The 23717-nt window shown below is 33.9% G+C and overlaps 1 non-coding gene across 1 annotated transcript; it reads left to right on the forward strand.

Moving 5' to 3' along the window:
* Nucleotides 1–23257: 23257 nt before the first annotated feature.
* Nucleotides 23258–23359, forward strand: LOC141548146 (U6 spliceosomal RNA). Its single transcript, XR_012483832.1, has one exon. It is a non-coding gene; the product is annotated as a U6 spliceosomal RNA (small nuclear RNA).
* Nucleotides 23360–23717: the final 358 nt, after the last annotated feature.

The following is a 23717-nucleotide window of genomic DNA, read 5'->3' on the forward strand; positions in this document are numbered from 1 at the left end:
TGTCAAATTTGACTTGAAGTGCCAGTGATGTGAATTACTCAGGTCTAGTCAGAAATGATGCACAATACATGTTCTTTACTTGTAAAGGCAGGTTTGAATGCCATGGGCCAGGGATGGTATTGGACAAGACTGATGGGAACTGTCTTCCAGGAGCTTATATGCTTATAGGAGATCACCCCATTAAAGCTGCTGGATCATGACTCTTTTTGGGCAAACTCAGATAGACTCCCCCATCCCACTAGTGAGTTAATGACCAAGTTGGCTGATCTGCTCTGGCTAAGGCTGGCTGACCAGTAGACAACACTTTGGGTTATTTATACAATTTTTAGAAGTAGTTACATATAAGGAAGGTAGTTGGAGTTTTAGCTGTGGTACACACACACACACACACACACACACACACACACACACACATACAATATGAGTTCAGACAGTGCCTTGGGGTCCCTTAAATTCATCTACATGAAATTTATGCTTAGGGGATGTAACCAGTGGAGGTAATTATGATTATGCTTATTTAAATTTTTCTTTTTAAATTTAAAAAGGAGTTATTTTGCCAAGTGGCATATGCCTTGCAGTTACATTCACACATAATATGGGGACTTTAGGCTCTTTTTGTGAGAGGTCATAGGTTTAGTAATTCATCCATTTTAACTTAGCTGTTGAAAATATAAATGTGAGTTTTTTGTATAATGGCCAACAAGAGGACATACTATTAGAGAAACCGGAATGTATCAATCTTTGCAATAGCACTATAAATGAAACCAGAAGACAAAAGGAAGTTATGATTAATTAGTTCTCCTTAGAAATGCAAATAAAGGTATTGACTAAGTTGATTTTATTTTGTATCAAAAAACAGCAAGAAGCATCATTTATTTTCTTTCTTTGGAGTAGGGGGAGATGGAAAAGTAGAGCAATTGGGGTTAAGTGACTTGCCCATGGTTATAAAGCTAGCAAGTGTCAATTGTCTAAAGGTGAATTTGAACTCAAGTACTCCTGATGCAAGACCTCATGTTCTATCCACTGTGCCACCTAACTAGCTCAGAAAGTATCATTTCATGGGACATTTGGTCATCTCATATTAAAATGCTCAAAAAGACTAATGTGAAAATAATTATAGCTTAGGTACTACACATGTTATAGTATATGAAAATATAGAGAAACTTTATGAAGAACTTAATGAAACTTTCCAAGTTAAATTTACATCCCATTGATACTCAATGACTACAATGCATGGCTGAGAATAGGCTAAGATGAGGAAAATATATTGTAAATTATGAATCATGAATAAAAATGGAAGAAATCAAAGTCTTGACTTTACACAGTTGCCTCATATTTGTATATCATGAGTACTTTCTTTGAGAAAAGAAGCAGAAAGTTGTAGGTATAACAAGCACCAAGTAACCTCATAAGAAAATTTTGTCAAGAAATAATTAGACATGAGAGTTATTTCTTAATTTGTTTATACACAATGATATTACAACTTTTTAGACCAACATTAATGCAAAGCTATAAGAGAAAAGAAAATGAGAAAAATATATAAATGATTAAAACAATTCACACAATCTTTTTAGGCAAATTTTGGGAGACCCCCAAATATGACATGTACGAAAAGGGGACAACAAAAATCAATTATAGCTATCAAATATAGAAGTTTAATTGATATGATTCAAAGCAATAGGGAGGACAATAAACAGATAAAATATCTGAATAACTTTTTAAAACAAAATGTTTACTTTCTTTTAAAAAATTTTAATAATAGCTTTTTATCTTCAAAATACATACAAAGATAGTTTTCAGCATTCACCCTCGCAAAATCTTGTGTTCCAAATTTTTCTTCCTCTTTTCCTCTTCCCTGTCTTCCCTAGACAGCAAGTAATCCAATATAGGTTAAACATGTGCAATTCTTCCAAACATATTTCCACATTTATTATACTGCACAAGAAAAATCAGATCAAAAAGTAAAAAAATAAAAAAAAAAATAAAAAAGAGAGAAAGCAAAACAACAACAACAACAACAACAACAACAACAACAACAAAAATGTATGTTACACATAGTTTCCATAGTCCTCTTTCTGCATGCAGATAGTTCTCTCCATCACAAGTGTATTGGAATTAGCCTGAATCACCTCATTGTTGAAAAGAGCCAAGTCTATCACAGTTAATCATCACAATCTTGTTACTGTGTACAATGTTCTCTTGGTTCTACTCACTTCACTTAGTATCAGTTCATATAAGTAAGCCTCCTTAGGTCTTTCTGAAGTCATCCTGCTGATTGTTTCTTATAGAACAATAATATTCCATTACATCAAATTATGTATACTTTCTTAAGACAGATATTCTGATAATTTTGCTTGATGATATTCTAAGCATTTTTAATAAGTAGGGCAAAACATTTATGATCACTTTATCATTGTCCTTGGGGAAACAGAGTAAGTGGAAGAAGTGGCTTCCTAATGGAAGATCTTGTTCATGAAAGAATCAGGAAGCTAATTTCATTGGATCAAAGAGTATGTGTCAGGGAGTAAGTTGTAAGAAGATTGGAAAGGAAAAAGGGGAGCTAAGTTATGAAATCATTGCCAAACAGAACATTTTTGTATTTGCTTCTGGAGATGATAGAAAGATACTACAATTATTGAGTAGGTGAGTGATACAGTTTGACCTGGGCTATTAAATGATTATTTTAGTGGATGGGAAATGGAGTGGAGTTTTATACATATTTGCACATTCATTACGAATGAACATTAATTGAGATCAGAATTAAATAGGAGAAGGAAATGGGGCTTGATCACCTTTGAGAACCTTTCAAGGAACAAAGACCCATCTTTTTAATGCCAATACTCTATTAATGTTGTATGCCTTAAAGTTATAGAGCTCTACAATTTCCAGAGAATAAAAAATGAGCACCATTCCCTGTCTGTCACTCATGGTGAGAATCATGGTGGGTGAGCAAACTATTAACACAGAACAAAAAAAAAAAAAAAAGAACTATGATGAAGAACCAAAGTGAAGGATGTTATCACAGAGATCTAAAATGAAAAAACCATCATGTGGTAAGTTTGGAATATAATATGCTCTCCAATTATCTGTACCATGTCAAGAGAAAATGAGTAGAGTAAATAATACATTGAGTGAATCCCTTGTGGTTAACTTTTGGGAAGACTTGTCAAAGGTCACATGTCAAAAGATGGGCATGCACAAATGCTTTGTGTTCTACATCGCTAAAAAGGCCATCCACATTAATGAGCTCAGGAGAAAGGAAAAGGCCATTTCAATAAAGCATTATTATTTATAGTTACCTTCCCATGTTTTCTTTCTGGAAAAAAACAAAAAACAAAAAACTATACCCTTGTAAGTAATATCCCAGAGGTAATGCATTTGAAAATTAAACCAATTTTTTTTTTTAAAAAACAATTATTTTAAGCCTCTCTCATTTCTCATTCATGTGGAAAGTTACTCTTTCCAGTTTGATGAGATTGCATATTAATTCTCCATATTCTGTATTTTTCTATTTTTCAATTGTTCTATATCTTAACCTGCTTTATTCAATTAAGGATTAGGGATGTATCCTATAGAATGAGTCTTTGCATCTCCTATTTTCAAAGGGAAAAAAGATATTGTTTAAATAATCCATGAATCTCTTATTATAGTTATTAGTATTATAGCTGTTGCTTGTTATTACTTCCTCAACTGAATTGCACTTAGCAGATCTTCCTTACCTCCTCTGCATTAAAATTATTCTTCTTCACCCAAAATTAATCTTAGTAGTATGTTGAGCTCATTTAAGTGATGATGAGATAAGAATGCTAATTGATTAATTAATGCTAATTGTTAATCATTAATTCTATTGACCTTTCCCTTTCAACAATCACCTATAGCCATTAGAGTTTAGTACTTTTGTCAAAGACTGACAAGTTTCCTCCAAGAACAAGAATTCTTTTTAGTAGCAGCTCATGCCAAGAAAAGTGTCTTCATTTGTTTAAGGGGAAAACCCTTGGTGCACTGTGGAACTGATATCAGTTTTGAAAAAGAATTAATTGTATGACTTTGTGCACCTCTAAGCATTCTGAATTTATTTTGCCTCATAATTAGGTATCCTGAATCTTAATGGTAAAAATCAGAGTGAATCATAGAATCTCAGGGATAGATGAGGTCTTAAGGAATTGCCTAGTCGGATACAATGGATAGCAGAATGGTAGAAGTGGAAGTAAACCTAATCATCTTAACAATCAAAAAGTAGGGTAGAGTCTGGGTGATTGGCAGAAAGGAGATGGAGTCAAAAAGTCTCAGTTAGTAAACATTTATTAAGCATCTACTGTGGGCCAGCCATTGTACTAAGCACTGGAAATATAAACAAGAAAAAGAAAGATAATTTCTGCTCTCAAGTAGTTTACAATATGATGAAGGTCATAACCCACAAAGGAAACTGAAAAGGTAGGAGTATAGAGAAAAAGTAGGTGGGTGAAGGAGAATAATGGAGGAGTACAGCTAGGTGGGAAGTGAAGAAATAACTGGCCCTCTAAATGGAGGTTCTCCACACTCCAAGCAGAGGGATCAGAGGGGCAGAATGACTTGTCCAGGATAACCCCAGCTAAATAAAAGGCTGAGATAAGATTTGAACTCAAATTTTCCTGATTCTTAAGTCCAGTACCCCATTCTCTGTGCTCCTTTAAAGTTCCCTCTAGGCATGCTTGGAACCCAGAAGTTTTCAAACACTGGTCAGAGTAGTCTGTCAGATTCAACTACTCCCAAATCAGAGGGTATCCCTACTAGGGACAAGCTCTAATTAATATTGTTTCCCCATTAGAAGATTAACTAACTTTCTTAGTGTGACCAACAACATTTTCGACTCAGAAACTGATTCCTTTGTAACCCAACCTGGGAGATGTGGGTCTTTCAAGCTCCTATGATTGGTCCTTTTTAATACTGTGTCCTGTTGTAGGCAATCTCCAATTGCTTCTTGTTACAACTAATTTATGGGGCAGTTGGGACTGGAGCAGGAAAATCTGAATTCAAATCCAGGCTCAGATACTTACTAGCTCTGTGACCCTGAGCAAGTCACTTCACCCTGTTTGCCTCATTTTCTCATCTGTCAGATAAACTGGAGAAGGAAATGGCAAATCACTCTAATATCTTTGCCAAGAAAACCCCAAATTGGGTCATGAAGATTCAGTCACTACTGAAAAGACCAAGCAACAGCAAAGGTTAAATTGTGGTGGTTTAGACCTAAAGAACAGACCTGGATTCGAGGAGTTCTCTGGCCACCATTTTGTACTCTTATCTCTTCCTTTTAATTAACTGCCCTCAAAGACACATCTCATCATTTTCCTTTCAATTGCTTCCATTTGGTACCAAAATTGTTGAGTACCCTTGAGGAAAAAAAAAAAAGAATTTGAAAAGGAGATTGGGGTAATTAATTCAACTTCCTCATTTTACAGATGGGGAAATTGAAGTCCAGAAAGGCCAAATGATTTAAGGAGTTGCTATTGGTAATCTGGGGGTAAGGGCACTAGCTTGTGGGTGAGGATTGTGGAAGGCTTCTTATAGAATATGAGACAAGCTAAATTTTGAAATAAGAGATTCTAAAGGGTAACTGAAGCAGAATTACAATTCAGGTCCAGAGTATAGCTAATACAAAGACATGGAGAAAGGAGATGAGAGATGGAATATTGTATGTGAGGAACAGTAAGAAAGTCAATCTGATTAAACTATAGCATGAGAAAGGGAAATATATTACAGACCTGGAGAGACATATCACAAATTGTAAAATCATTTTTTAATACTTCATAAAGTTAACAGAAAAATTTTCCCCCTTTGGTGAAGAGAATGTTTGGAAGTTATTTTCTGTTTGTAGTTATTTGTTCCTCACATCACCAGCCACCATGACCTTTGTCTTGCCCCTGGATTCCTAAGATTAGGGAGGTGAGAGTGAGCCTGATGACAAATCCATTCCACAGGGAAATCAAAATATATTCTCAAGCCTATTTTTCCACCATGAGGGGCAACATACCTAACCTAGAGATTTAGCTTTCTGAGAAGTGAATAAATCCTTTTGTCAAATGAAACTAAAATGCATATGAAGCCAAAACTTTGTCAAACCAGTATTTGTTACTATTCTTTAACTATAAATATGTAAATAGATATGACTAATACATAGAGTGCATATTTTATTTAAGCTCCGAAATGACATTATCTTCATGGAATACAATTTCTGACAGACTATTGCTTGTTTTCAGAATTTGTATATCAACTTTCTGACAGGAACTGTGACACAATTTAATGTTATTCAAAGTCTCCTATGAATTTGGAAGCTTTAGTATCATTTCTATCTTCACTTTTGCTAAAATATGAGCTATTTCTAACCATGAATCAGCAGACATGAATTCTAGAGAGGGAAAAAACATTGCAATATATGTATATTAATGCTTTTCTTTAAAACTATTTTTGGATATTTTTCTATGCAATCCCAGTTTCAAAGCCCATTAGTATGGGATTCTCTCCTCATTGGTGGAGATGATTGGCCTCTCTTGTGTAAGGAATCACAACCAGAATAAGACAAACAGAAAGGTAGGAAGAGAAATGGCTATTCCATTACATAATAACTTCCTACAATTCCTACAAAAAAGAAGATTGTACGTGAAGTTGTGAGTGTCTATCATGTATAACTTTTTTTTAAAAAATAGCTTTTTATTTTCAAAATATATGCAAAGATAGTTTTCAATATCTATACTTGCAAAATCTTGTATTTCAAATTTTTCTCCCTCCCTTTCCCTCCACTCCCCTCCTCTCATAATCCAATATATGTTAAACATATATAATTCTTCTATACATATGTCCACATTTATCATGCTGCACAAGAAAAATCAGATCAAAAAAGAAAAAAAATGAGAAAGAAAACAAAAAGCAAGCAAACAATAACAAAAAAATGAAAATACTATGTTGTGATTCACATTCGTTTCTCATAGTCTGCTCTCTGGATGCAGATGGGTCTCTACATCACAAGTCTATTGGAATTGACCTGAATCATCTCATTGTTGGAAGGAGCCACATTCATCATATTTGATTATCACATAATTTTGTTGTTGCTGTGTTTAATCTCACTTCTACTTGGTTCTACTCACTTCACTTAGCATCAGATCATGCAAAGTCTCTCCAAACCTTTCTAAAATCTCCTGCTGATTTAATAACTTTTCTTTTTAAGTATATAACACATTTAACATACTACTTTCAAAACTGCCCTGCTTGTTTGTATTTCTGAATGACTTTTCTCATGTTGTTCTTTTCTTACTGGCACAGTGGATAGAGAGCTGGTTTTGGAGTTAGGAAAAACTGAATTCAAATTTTGTTTCAGATATATACTATGTGACCCTAGGCAAATCACTTACTCTCCGTCTGCCTCAGTTTCCTCATCTGTAAAATGGAGATAATTTTGACTCTACTTTCTGGGATTGTTATGAGGATCAAATCAGACAATATTTACATATGCAGGACAGTACCATTTACATCCAGAGAAAGAACTGATAAATAGAAGTATGTATATTATGGAGTTACACCCACACCCACACCCACACACAGACATATTTGTGTCTAATAGTAGACATCTCTAGAGTGGGGGAAGGAGGGAAAAAAGAAAATAACATGATAATTTTATTATATATTTAAAAGGAAAAAAAAAGTTATACACAATACATTTGCAGTTTCAAATTTAAAAAAAAGAAGCCTTACCATTAATAAACTTTTCATTTAGATATATGTATGTGTGTGTGTGTGAGAGAGAGAGAGAGACAGAGACAGAGACAGAGAGACAGAGAGAGAGAGAACAAAAGAGACAGAGAGAAACAGAGAGAGACAGAAACAGAGAGGGGAGACAAATAGAGAGACATTTGGAGGGAGGAGGGAAGGAGAGAGAAAGTGAAGGAGGAAGAGAATATTTGTAAAGTGTTTTGGCACATTGCTTCACATATAACAGATACTTAATAAATGCTTTTCTCTCCTTCCCTCAGTTGTAGTTGCTTTCTTCCTCCATTTTTACTCCTTACATTGAAAGAAAGAATAATAAAACCTTTGTATCCAATATGTATGGCCAAACAATATGGTTGGTCATTGCAATGATTAGAGTCATTGCTTATTTCAAAGGTGTTTTTTTTTTTTTTTTTTTTTTTTTTTTTTTTTTAATAGAGTTGTTGTTATTGCACAAATTGCTCTTCAGATTTTGGTCACTTCATTCTAAATCAATTCATACAAGTCTTCTTGGGTTTGCCTAAAGGTATTGCTTTCATCATTTTATCATTATTTTTCCATTACATTCATATACAATAATTTGTTTGGCCATTTCCCGTTGTTACTTTTCCAGTACACCTTATTCCTTTTCACATCCTCTGTAATCCAGTGGCATAGGTCTCCTTGCTATTTTCTGTATTTGTTACTTCATTTCCTGACTGAGTGTTTTCATTAGCTGGGATGCTATCTCTCATCTTCTCTTTTTGGCTTCCCTGACTTCCTTCTAATCTCATCAGTTTTGCTTTCTGCAAAAAATCCTCCTTAATTTTAATTCCTCTTCTCTTAAGATAACTTCCAATTTATCCTGTATGAATCTTATTTGCTCATATTTGTTTACATCTTCTGTCCCCTATTAGAAGGTCCCCTACTTGAGAGCAGGGGCTGAGTTTTTTTCCCCTTTCCTTCTATATGTAGTGCTTGGCATATTTCCTGGCACTGATATGTAATAGACGATTGGACTAATTGACTGATGGGTGCCTCCTAGTTTCCAATTCTTTACCATTATAGAAAGAGCCGTTATCCATAATTTTTTTACATATGGCTCTTTTTGGCCTTCCTTTGATTTCTTTATAAGGTTATTAAATAGGAGTATTGCTGGGTCAAACAATAGACTGTTTATTGACTTTTCACATAATTCCAAATGGATATCTTAGATGAAGACAATAAAATGTTGTAAGGAGCCTGAAAAACAAGAGAAGGGAATTGTAAGGGCCCTTTAAATGGGCAGGCACAGCGCAACAAGAGATTGAGTGCCCCAGAAGTATTCTCTGTGGATATAGGACTGCCCTGTGGGTGGGATCCTGGCCATATTGAGATAGCTTCGTAATGGGTGACGGTTCTCTTGCTGGTTGGCTGTGTGTGTGACCTCACAGGCCCTTTATAAGCCCACTGCAGACAGCAATCGCTCTCTTTAACCTGGCTCCCTAGCCTGGGGTAGACAAGTCAAGCTGATGGATAGCCGAGAGGTAAGGAGTTTGGTAGAAAACACGTGGGTCTTAGGACCAGGTGTTCACTAGGGGGCTGACAAGTCAGGGCATTATGTGAGTAGGTATAATAAAGGTTTTTAAGATTACATGTGGCTGTTCTTGAGTGTGCTACCAGTTATTAAACTATAGATTCAAGAGATCGTGGCCAGAGACCTTTGAAGGCCTTATTTTTTAAAGATAATTCTCTCTTTTTTATTTTCCTAAAATGATTGAATAAAGATAAGCCTGTTCAAGTGTTGGGAAAAGTTCAACAGCAGTAAATTGGTCTCAAGTCAAGATTAACCAGGGGATCCATGAAACAGATCAAAATGCAAAACAGCTCTCATTTCTAAGCCCTCCATTTTTAAAAATGAACATTGATTTTCCATTGCTATTATTTGTCAATAAATTCCTCTCTCTCTTTTCCCCAAAGTATCCTCTAATAAGAAAGAGATACTATTCAACAAAACATAGTGTTAATGTCAAAGAACATGTATTCCCAACCATTTTCAGTCTCCTCTGTGACTTTGAATATGTGATGCATTGGAGATTAAAAATACAAAATTTAAAAAATAAACAGTTCTGGCTCTCAAGGAGTTTATATTCTAATACAGAGTGGCAATACATGTAAAAATAATAGTAATGGGTGAAGGACAGGGGTGGTGGTGGGTCTTTTCATTCAGAAATTTACTGGGCTGGTGAATAGAACCATAGGGGAGTAGTTTGACACATTCTTTCTGGTAGATGGCAAATAGATTGATTTGACTTTGGTTTTGGAATTAGAATATGTGGGGTAGGAAAGGAGGTGATTGTAGAATATGGTTGTTGAGAAGATGGCCAAGCAGTAATGTAAAACATATTTTAATTTAATTGCTATTTGAGGGACTCAGTAATCAGAAGAGTAGGATCCCAGAGAATATAAATACAAAGGAGGTTTTTGTTCCTCAAAGCTTTGAATAGTCTTGCAAAATACATAAACCAAAAAAGGGGTCAACATTCAGAATGATGTGCCATATTGTCCACCTATTTGCTTTTCATGAAAATAAATTTCTGAAATATAACATCCTACAAACTTATGGATTTATTACCTTTGTTTTGCACTTATTGAAGCTTACTTTAGTTCCTAAAACACTTCTTGCAATCAAAAGCTTATTCTATAAATTAACCCCCAAAGGAAGAAAAGTCATAGTCAATTACACGTGTTACTACATAGTAGAATTTATGGATGATTGGGTAATTGCTATTAAATAGCATCCTGAGAAAATTTTCTTTGCAAAAATATCTGCAACATAAATTTTATTATAACTTCTATAAAGTACAGGTAATTAAATATGTAAGTAGGAGAAGAAAAAGGGAAGTAAAAATTGGAATGCAAAATGAAACCAGAACAGGCTACTTTAAAATGATTGCATTTGATTGAAGAGTTTCAATGGCTTTCCATAATCAATGGCCCATCACAATATTTCTACATCCTACTTATCCAGCTTTATCTCTCACTTCTTCTGAACTTGCTGACAACAAGGTTGTCTCTCCCAGTATTCCTGTAGTAGTTTCTCTTGAAACAGTTGCTCTTGGTTTTTTCCCTTTCCCTGTAACACCCTTCCCCTTCCTCTCAGTTCTCCCAAGTATTAATCATCCTTTTGGACTCAGCCCAAATCTCCTCTCTCTCCTTATCTAATTTAAGATCTTCCCTATCTTCTTCCTCATTCTCAGCTTATTGGAACTTAGTAACTTATTTCATTGCTTATTGTTTATTGCCTATTTATTTTGTATGTTCTTGGAGAGCACAGATACATCTTTTCAAACTCAGCATTCCTACTTCACACCATAGAACAGTATCATGCATATGGCTACATTTGTAACAGTAATATATGGGGAGCTAGGTATACAGAGTGTCTGGAATCAGAAAAATTTTCTCTGAGTTCAAATTTGGCCTCAGACAATTTACTAGTCATGTGACCCTGGGCAAGTCATTTAACCTTGTTTGCCTAGTTTCTTCATCTCTAAAATGAGCTGGAGAAGGAAATGTCAAACCGCTCCAATGTCTTGCCAAGAAAACCACAAATGGGATCATGAAGAGTTAGACATAACTGAAATGATAGCACAAATAACATTAGTACAATACAGGATTTCCCAAAAGTCCAAGTGATTTTAAGCTATTAAAGCTTTAAGGGATTATTATTAAGTCTTGGATAAATAGAAGATATATTAGATAAATAGTAGTCATAGTAGTTATATTATGAGGTATTATTCATAACAGGAAGTCATTTAGAGTTTTCCAATTAAATACATATTAAAGCTTTAAATTGCACTAAGACTTTTGGGACATCCTAAATCTATCTCTCTATCCATCCATCTATCTATACCTATATTTACTGATACCTACTAAATAATTGTAGAATGAAAGAAGCCATATAGACATTATCTGATAAACTATGAGTTCTTAGTACCTTTAGTTTCCATTTTATTTAGGACCATGATCAAATTCACAAATAGGATTGGTTGTCTTATTGTTGTAGATGTTTTCTTCAAAGATGTAGATTGCATCCTAGTCATGCCTCCCTATCCTGGATGACTCTTGTTGATATTCTCCCATAAATTCATAGTATGGGCTCTGCCCAAGGTTTAGGACACTTTCATTGCCTTCTCCTGTTATTGTGAGGATACCAAATGAAGACTCTGGTTGTCTATTTGTTGTTTTCTTAATCTCATCATGATACCATGCATTTCCCTGATGCCATCCCTTTCTCTAAATCATTTTCTTCAGAGTTTCTTTTGATATGTGGTACATCCTGCTCAAACCCACAATCATACACCTCTCCCTTGACTTGGGTGTGATATTAATTTTTATCCCTTGTTGACTGTGATGTTCTCTGACTTGTAGCCATATAAATAAACTTGTAAAATATTGATATTTTTTAAATGGTACATATTTTTGGAAGAAATTTGGGGTCATTAAAGCAGTTCTGCAGTTTCCTGAAAACAATTTAATCTGTTCTCCTCCTGTTTGGTTCCAGGCACTACTAATTCATTTGTACTGTCTGTACCCCATCATCTACAGGAAATTTCTCTTCAAACTGGCATGAGCTTCATTTTCTGGATGACACTAGCAAACACCTTGGGCAATATAAATTTCATTGCTTTTACCTTACCAGTTATTAATGATAAGGGAATTGTCAAATAAGGTTATCTTTGTGCTATATTTTCTGAGAAATTTTGATTAATTCTGACATGTTTGGCCATTAGGTATAACAACAGTAACATCAAAGACTTGTTGTTGTTGTTTTATCTAGGGAGGGGAATGGTCCAAAATTCTCCTCTTAAATTCTGCTTTTGGGAGCTTATTATGTCAGAAGAAAATATGGGATAAATGGATCATAGTATATATTCCAAATTAAAAAGATTCTAACAATTTATTGGGGTTCCTAGGTGATAATGATGAAGGAAAAACTCCTAGTTAGTGTCCTTTCATGTTGCTAAAATTACCTTTGCCATCCTCCTATTGACCATGGACAAATAAATGAACAGAGGAAAATGCTCATATCAAAATCAATCACAGACATTTATGAAAATAAAAACTAACTAAATAAAAAATATGTCCTATGGTCAACTGAATAAACAAGTGTAGACATAGGTACCAGTTTGAAGTAGGGCAGGGGAAGAGGAATAAAGACTGTTGGTTCTTTCATATTCACTTTTACCATCACTTTTACCACAGGGGCAAGTAGCCTTAACAAAAGGCAGTCAAAAATTTTCTCTCTTGGTGTCAATTTTTAATAAGAGAAAGAAGATTAAGGCCATGAATCACTGGAAGTGTTTACTTCTCCCTTAGTATTCTTTGAATGTATTAGCACCCTCCCTATTAATGTGTGTTTATGAGAGAGTGTACCCAAGTTTATGATAGAGATGTTTAACAACTACTGTGATTACTATACTATTTCAATAAATGCCTTTGCTTTTGAGTCACTTGTGTCATTTATCTGACTCTTGAAGGTAAACTAATTGGTAGGGGCTCATTGGCTATACTTTTAGATCTACAGATTACTTAAGTCTGAGATACTTTAGTTGTCTCCTCAGGGGCCCAACCTTTAAGTGCATGTTGCAGGGGTCTCTGCATAGTCAACACTAATAAAATATCAAAGATTGTATTTTTAAAAATTCCTATTCCTATGTATTTTATTAGACTGTGAGCTCTTTGAGAACAGGACTGTGATTTATCTATCATTATATCTGCAGAACTCAATATAGTCAGCACACTGAGGAGGTGCTTAATAGATTTTTTTTTTAAATTGAAATGAATAAAATTGAAGAAACATTTAAAAATAATAATCTTTGATATATTTGAGTTCTCTTATTTCTATTTATAGTACTTAGGTATATTATAAGATTTGGTTTATTTTTTATAAGTTTTCATTTAAAAATGGTCGTGTGTGTGTGTGTGTGTGTGTGTGTGTGTGTGTGTGTGTGTGTGTTGTGTGTATATGCTCAGCTAGAGGGGTGATGGATGGCAATTTATCAATTTCTTTCTATACTGGTAGTTGAAACTTACCAGTTCCCAGTGATTGATGGGATTGTTTACAACTTTTCCCTTTGGTCTAAGGGGAGATACTGAGAAGGTTTTCTGCCAGCATTCTGGAAAGCTTTGGCTCAGTCCCAAAGCCAAAAGCTGTGCAGCCCAAGCTGTGTTTACACCACAAAAACCCTTGGGCTTTTGGGGATTTTAATCAGTTTCCTAACAGATGCATTTCTGTTAGGATGAACAAAGTATTGAAACGTACACACCATTCATTAAAACTGAAATTCTGGTTACAAAATATGTGGGGTTTTTTTTTCTCAAAAAGGAAGAAAAAAATGAGGAAAGAAAGAAAAATATATTTTCTTACATCTGATCCCAACTTGTATTTATTGAATGGAAACAAAAAGAAAATGAAGCTATAATCTCAAGACTTCAGCAACTTTTTTTTTTTCCTGCTGGATAATAATAAGACAGTTAAAAAGAAAAGTGTATAGGACAAACATCCCTTTGCATAACAAATATCGCCTCAATGTCCCATTGTTATCATCAAGGAGATCTGGTATGTAATAAATTATCAGAGCTGTATATTAAAAAAGCAAAATGTGTCCTGGTTAAATACAAAGGTACAGAGTATTTTGCTAATTTTCTAACACTGGCTCACATACAGACATTTTAGTTACTACCAATGGAAGCATCCTATCCTATCTAGTCTTTTCATGGAAGGAGTAATATATGATAGGAAGGAAGATGAAAAATGAAGCCATAATTAATAGAGGAAAATGCCTTCATTTTTTTCATTCATCTGACTTGTAAACATATATTCTGTCAATTGCCTTCTGTTACTCTGTATGCTTGTCAGACTACCTTTCTCACTTACCATTGTATTGCTTGTTACTTTCTCTGGAAACTAGAACTGGAATTTATATTGCATTAGTATGATCTCAGTAAAAGATGTTTGACATGGGCACAGCAAATGTTTCACGTGTTCATAGCCAAAGTAGTTGGAGCTTAAGGTAGTTAAACAATTATTAAATTAGTGCCTCCTATGTGCCAAGCACTGTACTAAGATCTGGGGATAAAAGAAAGGTAAAAGGCAGGCCCTAATCTCAAGGAATTTATAGGCTAATGGGAGAAACATCATGCAAACAACAATATACAAAATATATCTTTACCTATATAGGTCTCTCTATGTATAATATACATACTTACATGTGTATACATATACACAAAAATATACTTTTACATATATATATACCTACACACAGAAGGAAGGCATTAACATTATGAATATAAGGAAAAGCTTTTTTGCAAAAGAAAGACTTGATAATAGAGACTTTTAATAGAAACTTGGAGACAGAAATAGGAGATATTAAATGAATACCTGAAGTCAGGAGGTAGAATATCTAGTGAAAAGAACATCAACAAGGCCATCATTATTAGATTTCAGAGTACATTGGTCTATACTTTTCCTGTGTTTTATTTTTCCCTGGATTAGGTATTAGAACTACATTTGTTTTATAAAAGGAATCTGGTAAAATGCTTTCTTTCTTGAGATGCTATATCATAGAAAAACCACCAGGTGGTGCTCTAGTTTCAACCTGTTCCTGCTCACAGACAACAAAATAGTCCCAGAATGTGTTATATCTGATCAAGCCCTAGACTGACTCTTCAAGTTGCTTGAGGCACCCATTAAAAAAAAAAAAAAAAAAAAAAATATATATATATATATATATATATGTATATATGTATATATGTATACATATATATCTCCTTGGCTTTTTCTCAATACTTTAACAATCTTCTAAGTAAAGAAGGTACATTCTAAACAGTAATTTATAATTTATCAAATGGCTCAGCCCTCATCTCACTGAAATTCTAATCTTTTACAACTTCATATGTCACTCATTCACATGTATTTGAAGCACAAATATACTGAGTAAAATAAATAAATACAATACATTAGAAATCTAGAATAGAAGAGTTTACTCCTGTCTAGGTTGATACTTCAATGTACCACTTTACAGAGTGAAAACAAAATGAGCAATATTACCTTTAAAACTCTCAAGTGGTGTCATTACTAATAAGATCTGAAATTTAGATTTTTCCTAGGCAGTTTATTATGCCTAATTTTTCTTAAGTACAACCCAAATGCTCTTTAATTTTTTTTTTTTTAAAGAAAGCATTTTCACTGAATCAGAGAATTGAAGAATTAGAAGAGATTTTGTGAAGGCAGACATGACTCATAGATTAAATTTGGGTGTGGGTGGGTATGGTTGAAGAGTTAAAAATGATAAGTAGATTTCAGACCTGGTAAGAGAATGGCTATCCTTGATAGCCATAAAGCAGAAGGAAGAGTTTTGGAAAAAAGATAGTGAGTTCTTTTTGAGACTTGTTAAATTTACCATATCTGTGGGACATCAGATTTGAAATGCCTAATAGAGTTAGTGATTTGAGACTAGAGGTCAAGAGAGAAGTTAGGGATAGATAAATAAATAGATTTGAGTATAATCTTTAGAGGACTGATAATTGGATCATAGGGGAGCTGATGAGATTCCCCAAGTAAGAAAATGTCTTCAGAATTTCATTTTTGAGTACTTTCTGTTCCTCAAAGGTCTTTTCCCCTTGAAGTATTTTGGCCCTTACATATCTTTTCTTTGAAACATTTGAATTCTACTTTCCTTAAATTTGGGATGTGTACCAAACCATGCCTAATTTTTTTCTTTTCAGAATCTCTTCACTTCAACAGACAATGGTGAGATAAATACTAAATCTCTGTTCTTATAGTCCTTGGCTTCTTGCCCAATACTTCATAATTGGTAGAAATATTTCTTAGGTTCCTTCTGGAAGTGCCATTGTACCCATCACTATAAGGGGAGAATTATTACCAATTTTAATGCCTATGGAGAATCTCTTTTATGTCTTGGATCCATGCTTAGAAGAGAACAGCAATCAAATTGACAAATAGCCACCTCAGCACTCTTGGGGATAGAATCCCTTATTCCTATTTTTCTCTTCTTCCTGTAACCCTTATTGGGTGATCTCTCATTTAATAGTTTATATGACTATGTTTTATCATTTTTTGAGGACAAGTAGCTTCTTCCTCCTCAGAGCATCTAGGTCCCTCTTCTCTTGGAAGAGTCCCCTTTATTTTCCTCTGAATAACATACTCTGTTCCGCAAAAACTTTATAGGAAAGAAAGAAGAAGATAAGCTATTATTAAGTGTTTACCATGTGCCAGGCTGTGCACACAAATACAACAATACATACATAAATCTTAGAACCTCACAATCTCCTTGGAAGATATATGCTATTATCATCCTCATTTTATGGTTGAGGAAACTGAGGCAGACAGAGTGACCTGTACAGGATTATACAACATATAAATGTCAAAGGTCAGATTTGAATTCACGTCTTCCTGTCTCTAAGCCTTGGGCTCTTGGCCATTTAGTTGCCTTTTTTCTACCTCAATATTCTTTTCCTTCAAATTACGACCTTGCTTTTGTTTCCTTTAGAAACTCTTCCTTTTCATGAACAATCAGGAGTGATGAGCAATGTTTTCTGGTGTTCTTCAAGTAGTTTCTATTTCTTTTTAGAAGGGAGATCAGTTTAAACTTGGAATACAGATAAAAGTTGCTCAACTATTGCAGAAATCCAAACTTTGTCAAATCAATGCACCAATTTTTCTGACTTTTTGTAATGGTTGAAATTTTCAGCTTTGTTCCTAGAAGCTACTTGTAAATATTTGCATCTCTTTCTTAATCAGTTGGTTAAAATATAATGCAGACAAGTCCACTTTAAATTCCTTTTCTTTGTCTCTACATTTCTAGTGCTACAGCCACCTCTATTCCTCTCCAATTGGTTTCACCAATTTGCCCAACCCATCGTTCAGCACAAGTTGCTCAGGCTTCTAATTACTCCACTTAGCTTTCCTTACTTATCTTGCCTTGTCTTTCCTTCTTATTGCCTTCTTATCCTTCTAGGGTCTACCTCTTCAGGTTCTATTTCCCAATCCTCCTTGATCCTTCTTAATTCTACTTAATCCTTTAATGTCTTCCTTAATTGTCTTTGATGCTGCTTCTTTTGCAACCTAGAAAGTTGAATCTGGATCAGTATCTGAATCTAGAGATTATTTATGTTTCTCTCAGTTTTTACCAAATTTTGTAAACAATTTTCCACAAATTCAGCCTCACCTACTCTACTGGTTTATACCTCAAATCACTAGATAGTTACCTCCTACTTTTACTTGGCTCAAGTCCATTCTTCTGTTCCTTCTCCTATACCCTTTCCATGAAAAAGTTGGAAATAGCATCCTACTTTCAAAATTTCCTGAAGAAATGAGAAAATCATCAAGCCACTACCTTGTTCCTAGTCACTATGTGGGTAAATTTTCCATAACATATCTCAGTCAGCTGTCCAAAGAAGTCTGAATGTTGGTTGTCTCTTCTTTCCAGTATTCAATCTGCTGATTCATGCCAGTCACTTTCTACCCTTGGCCAACTGAGTCAGAATCCACTTAGGTAGAATAAGGTAGACAGTGCCACAAAATCTACTTCTGCCTTTGCTAATTCCAGTTGGAGTTCATCACCTACTATGATCCTAATTGTTACCCTTTACATTAGCCAGTGTATATATATTATATATATAATTATTATACATTATATAATATGTTATACATATCCACATAAATGTGTCTCCAGTGCTTAGCATAGTGCTTGACACTTAGTAGGCTCTTAATACATTATGGATGGATTTGTTGAGGTTCCCCATATAGGGCTACCAAAATGTTGAGGTTATGATGTGTAGATTCTCTTCACGCCAGGCTACCAGAATGATGGGGTTATCCGCCAAATGGTGAAATACAGGCTGATACCCCAAAAGTTTATTGGGATTACAAACTAGTGTTGCAAATATCTAAAAAAAATTTTTTAGTATCCCAAAAAATGTTTAGACATCCTCTAAAACAAGAAGCAAAGATTTTATTACATTGCTAAGAGCAGGATCAATCCATAAGCGTTTTAGTAAGAAAAGGGGTTTTAGCAATTAACAAGGGGAAAGACAAGTTCCCTAGCAGTAAGTAATCAGGAGGAAGAGGCCTTTAAGGGGGAAGATACCATGAAGTAAGATATTACTATTGACTGTTGGGCTAAATTCATCTGAGATGATTCCATCAGTATCCTTGCTTGCTTGCCTCAGGATTATTATAATTCTATCAATGCTTCAGGCTTTTTCTGCTAATAGGTACCTGGCTACCTAGGACTTCATCAGACTGACTGACTGAAACTAAGGTTTGAGTTCTGCCTTCAATACATTTCAGCTGTATAAATTTGGACATGTTATTTAACGTTTCTGAGGAAAACCACCTTTAAAAATCATCCTGTTACTTGTTGCCATTTTTAAAAAATTAATTTTATAATTATTAAAAAATTTTTGACAGTACATATGCATGAGTAAATTTTTTTTTATAACATTATCCCTTGTATTCATTTTTCCAAATTTTCCCCTCCCTCCCGCTACTCCCTCCCCTAGAAGACAGTCAATCCAATAAATTTTACATGTGTTACAGTATAACCTAGATACAATATGTGTGTGTAAATCCAATTTTCTTGTTGCACATTAAGAATTGGATTCCAAAGGTATAAGTAACCTGGATAGAAAGACAGTAGTGCTAACAGTTTACATTCAATTCCCACTTACTACCATTTTTTATATAAGTGGGCCACAATCTCTTCCCCAGTAAAATCCCAAGTACTTGAAGAAATGATTATAATGATCAGATTGTCTTCGCCTACAAAATTAAACTGGAATTGGTTCAATGATTCTAATAATTCAATTATACGTGCCCCCAAATACCAATCTCCTTTGTTAAAGAATTTTCAGTCTTGTAACTAAAGTTCCTCTATAGATGGAAGCCTTTTAAATATAAAGTTATATAAATATATAACTATATAAACTATTATTATCAACCTTTCTGCAGACACAAAATTAAGTGGAAAATAATTATCATCATCCTACCACTCACTGCTCCATTCCTAGCCCCAACATACAATTTACAGGTTTTCCATAATCTGACTTAATCTACATCCAATGATAACTCTCATTATTTGAATATTTTAGAGCACCATGGACTGTGACTTTAACTTCATAGGTTCATCTGAAAGGCTCTTAGAATTGAATCTAAATTTTCCAATTGACAAATATAAAAAGTGAAGTTCAGAGAAGTTGGAACTATGGGTTATAAGTGGTTGAGCCCTAACTTGAACCTGATATTGGCACTTGTACATGCATTGTACTAAACTATCTGCTTTCTGTTTTTTACATAGTTATGCCCATTTTCATCTGCTATACATAAGCCCTGTTTAAATATAAAGAGAATTGTGATATATGGAAGATGTCTCTGAATGCATAAATCATGCCTTATTTTTGTTGAAAAATATCCTAGGATAAAGAAAAGGCTGGTGTTTTTCAATCTGATTATTTTTAAAGTATATCAGGGAACACTCATGAACATTTTCTGACATTTAATTGTTGAGCTCTGCTTTCTGAAGCTTTAGGTATGACATTCATCAGCACTCAAGTTCACAAAGTCATCCATAGAAAATGGAAGTGGGTTTATAAACTGTAGGAATTTCTAAAGGACGCATTGGGCCAGTCACCTCTGAATCATTATAGTACTTTTCTTCCTTTCTTTTCCTGAGTAAAAACTAATCACCAAACAAAAATAAATTATTTGATTTCAAATTTAATTTAATTTGTAATCCAAAATAATCTGGAGAGTTTAGAGCCACATAAGCAATACTGAATCTAACCCTCTAAACTCTGAAGGTTTATTTATACTCCCCTTTCTTCTCTTCCTTCACTCTCTATTTTTATTTTTATTTCTGCATGATACATACTTGTTTTATTGTCCCAAGAAAGACTAGATTGATTTGTAGGCTGATTTAGAGGGCAAGATCTTGAAGAAGGTACTTAGTAGGTTAGATAGGCAAGAGAAGTCTGTAACACCAGGATGGAAGTCTGAAGAAGGTTTGTCTAGTAGGTTAGGATAGATAAACTACACTATAATCACAATTCTCTTATATATTTGTGCTCATGAAAGGTACTTGAAAGAAGGGACTGTTTAGATTTTGTCTTATTACTTTCAGTGTCTACCACAGGGCCTGAAAGATAGTAGACACTCAGTGTTTCCTATGTTTGTTGAATGATTATATTCCAAAGGGGTACAAAAAGTTGGGTACAACTGAAACAATAATAACAACCAAGACATAAACTCAGAAGAAGACAATAATGTGAAATGTCTATGAAAAAACCTCAGAGAAAAATGTCAACTGGAACTAAATGCAATAAGAATTTCTGGAAGACTTTAAAGAGATAAGAGTGATAGTAATAACTCCAGGACAAAAATGCAAATTTAATGAAATAGAAGACTTTCAAGCATACTAGAGCTGAATGGAAAATTTGACAAACAGAATACTTAAAAGAAACATGAAAAAGTAAACATAAAAGAGTAATCATAAGGAACTCAATAAAGTTAAACTGTTTGTATTGCAGGAATGTAACTCCTCTAAGAACTGTATCAATTTTAGGGCAGTTAAAAGGAATTTCCATAGACAGAGGACATGGACATGAGTCAATTATGTTAGAATGATCTAAAAAAATGAAAGGGAGAGAAAAAAGGAAGCATTGGGAAGAGGGGAATGGAGAGAAAGAATGAGGAAAATTTTCTCTCATAAAAGAGGCATGCAAAGAAAAAAATTTATAATGAAAGGGAAAACTGGGGGTAGTAAATAGTGCTTGAATCTTACTCTCATTAGAATTGGTTCAGCAGGGAGAATATGTATACACAACCAGTTGCTTTTAGAAATGTAACTTACTCAACAGGGAACTAAGAAGAAAGGGAGATAAAAGAAAGGAGGGAGATGATAAAGAGAAGTGAGAATTAAGGGAGATGTGATTAGATAGGAGAGAGAGAAAAAAAAGGAGAGAGAGGGGAAAAAAGGGTAGAGAAGGAGAGGAAGAGAGAGAGAGAGGGACAAAAAGAGAGAAAGGTAGAGAGAGAGAGAGAGAGAGAGAGAGAGAGAGAGAGAGAGAGAGAGAGAAGATAATGTGATGCAAGGAAATACAAATTACTAGTAACTGTGAATGGGATTAAAATGAACTCACTCACAAAATAGAAACAAATAGTAGAATGGATTAGAAGCCAGAATCCAACAAAATTTTGTTTACAAGAGATATACTTAAAACAGAGAAACATACACAGATTTAAAATAAAGGGCTGGAGCAGAGTCTAAAATGTCTCAGTTGAAATAAAAAAAAAGACAAGAATAGCAATGATAATTTCAGGCAAATTAAAAGCAAAAATAAGCCTAATTAAAAGAAATAAACAGTTCGGCTTCATTTTGCTAAAAAAGCACCATAGATAATGAAGTAACATCAAATTTTTTATAGTAAGTTTCTTTGATCAAGATCCCATTTTTAAAATAAATGGTAAATCAAATTTATAAAAATAAGACATTCTTTAATGAATAAATTGTCAAAAATATATAACCAGGCAGTTTTTATAAGAAATAATCAAAGCTATCTATAATCATATTAAAAATGCTCTAAATTACTATGGATTAGAAAAAAGAAAATTAAAACAACTCTGAGATATCGCTTCATACTTATAAAAAATGACAAATGCTGAAGGTTTTCAATGAAAATAAGTACACTGTTTCTGGAGAACAATTTGAATCCATATTCAAAAGGTTATAAAACTGTGCATACCATTTGACCCAGCAATACCACTATTAGGTCTGTACCCCAAAGAGATCAAAGAAAAAAGGAAAAGGACGTATATATATATATATATATATATATATATATATATATATATATATATATATATATATATATATATATACACATATATACACACACACACAAAAATATTTTTAGCAGCTCTTTTTGTGGTGACAGATAATTGGAAATCAAAGGTACACATAGCAATTAGAGGATGGCAGAACATAATTGTGATGGAGTACTATTGTACTATAATAAATAAAGAGGAGGATGGATTCAGGAAGAAAAAAAAATATATAATGAGACTTATATGATCTGACGCCAAGGGAAGTGAGAAGTGAGACTATTGTGCACAGTAATGGTAATGTTGTAATGTTGTTCAACTACAAAAGACTTTGCTACTCTGATCAATATGAAGATCCAAAACAATTCCAAAGGACTTATGATGAAAAAGATGCTATCTATACTCAGAGTGCTGATTGTGTGCTAATTGAACTATGATTTTCTCACTTTCTTTATTTTTCTTGCTTTTGGGGGGAAAAACATGGCTAATATAGAAACATATTTTGCATAATTTCACATGTATTATTATACATATTAGCATATTATTTACCTTCTTAGTGGGTAATGGAATGAGTAGGAGAGAGAATTTAGAACATAAAATGTTAAAAGCATATTAAAAATAAATAATACCATTTAAAAGATTGTGAAGCCTTATGTGCATATATACACAGTACATATATGAAAATTGGAAATATAGAAATTAGCATGGGTCCTACACAAGGATGACATGCAAATTTGTGTAGCATTCTATGTTTTGTACATGTACACACACATATATAAACAATAGGCAAGGGCAGCTACATAGTACAGTGGATAGAGAGTCAGACCTGGAGTCAAGAAGACTCACCTTGTGAGTTCTTATTTGGCCTGAGATAATTACTAGCTCTGTGACTTTGGGAAAGTTTTTTAATCCTGTTTGCTTCGGTTTCCTCATTGTAAAATGAATTGGAGGAGAAACAGCAAACTATTCCAGTATCTCTGCCAAGAAAAGCCTAAATGGGATTACTAAGAGTCAGATATGAATGTAAAACAACTGAAAGCATTTTTGTTGTATTTTAAGATGTGCAAACCCTTTCACAAATATTATTCCATTTTATTTTCAAACAACCTTGGGA

The sequence above is a fragment of the Sminthopsis crassicaudata genome, chromosome 6, assembly GCF_048593235.1.
Source record: "Sminthopsis crassicaudata isolate SCR6 chromosome 6, ASM4859323v1, whole genome shotgun sequence".
Lineage (NCBI taxonomy): Eukaryota > Metazoa > Chordata > Mammalia > Dasyuromorphia > Dasyuridae > Sminthopsis > Sminthopsis crassicaudata.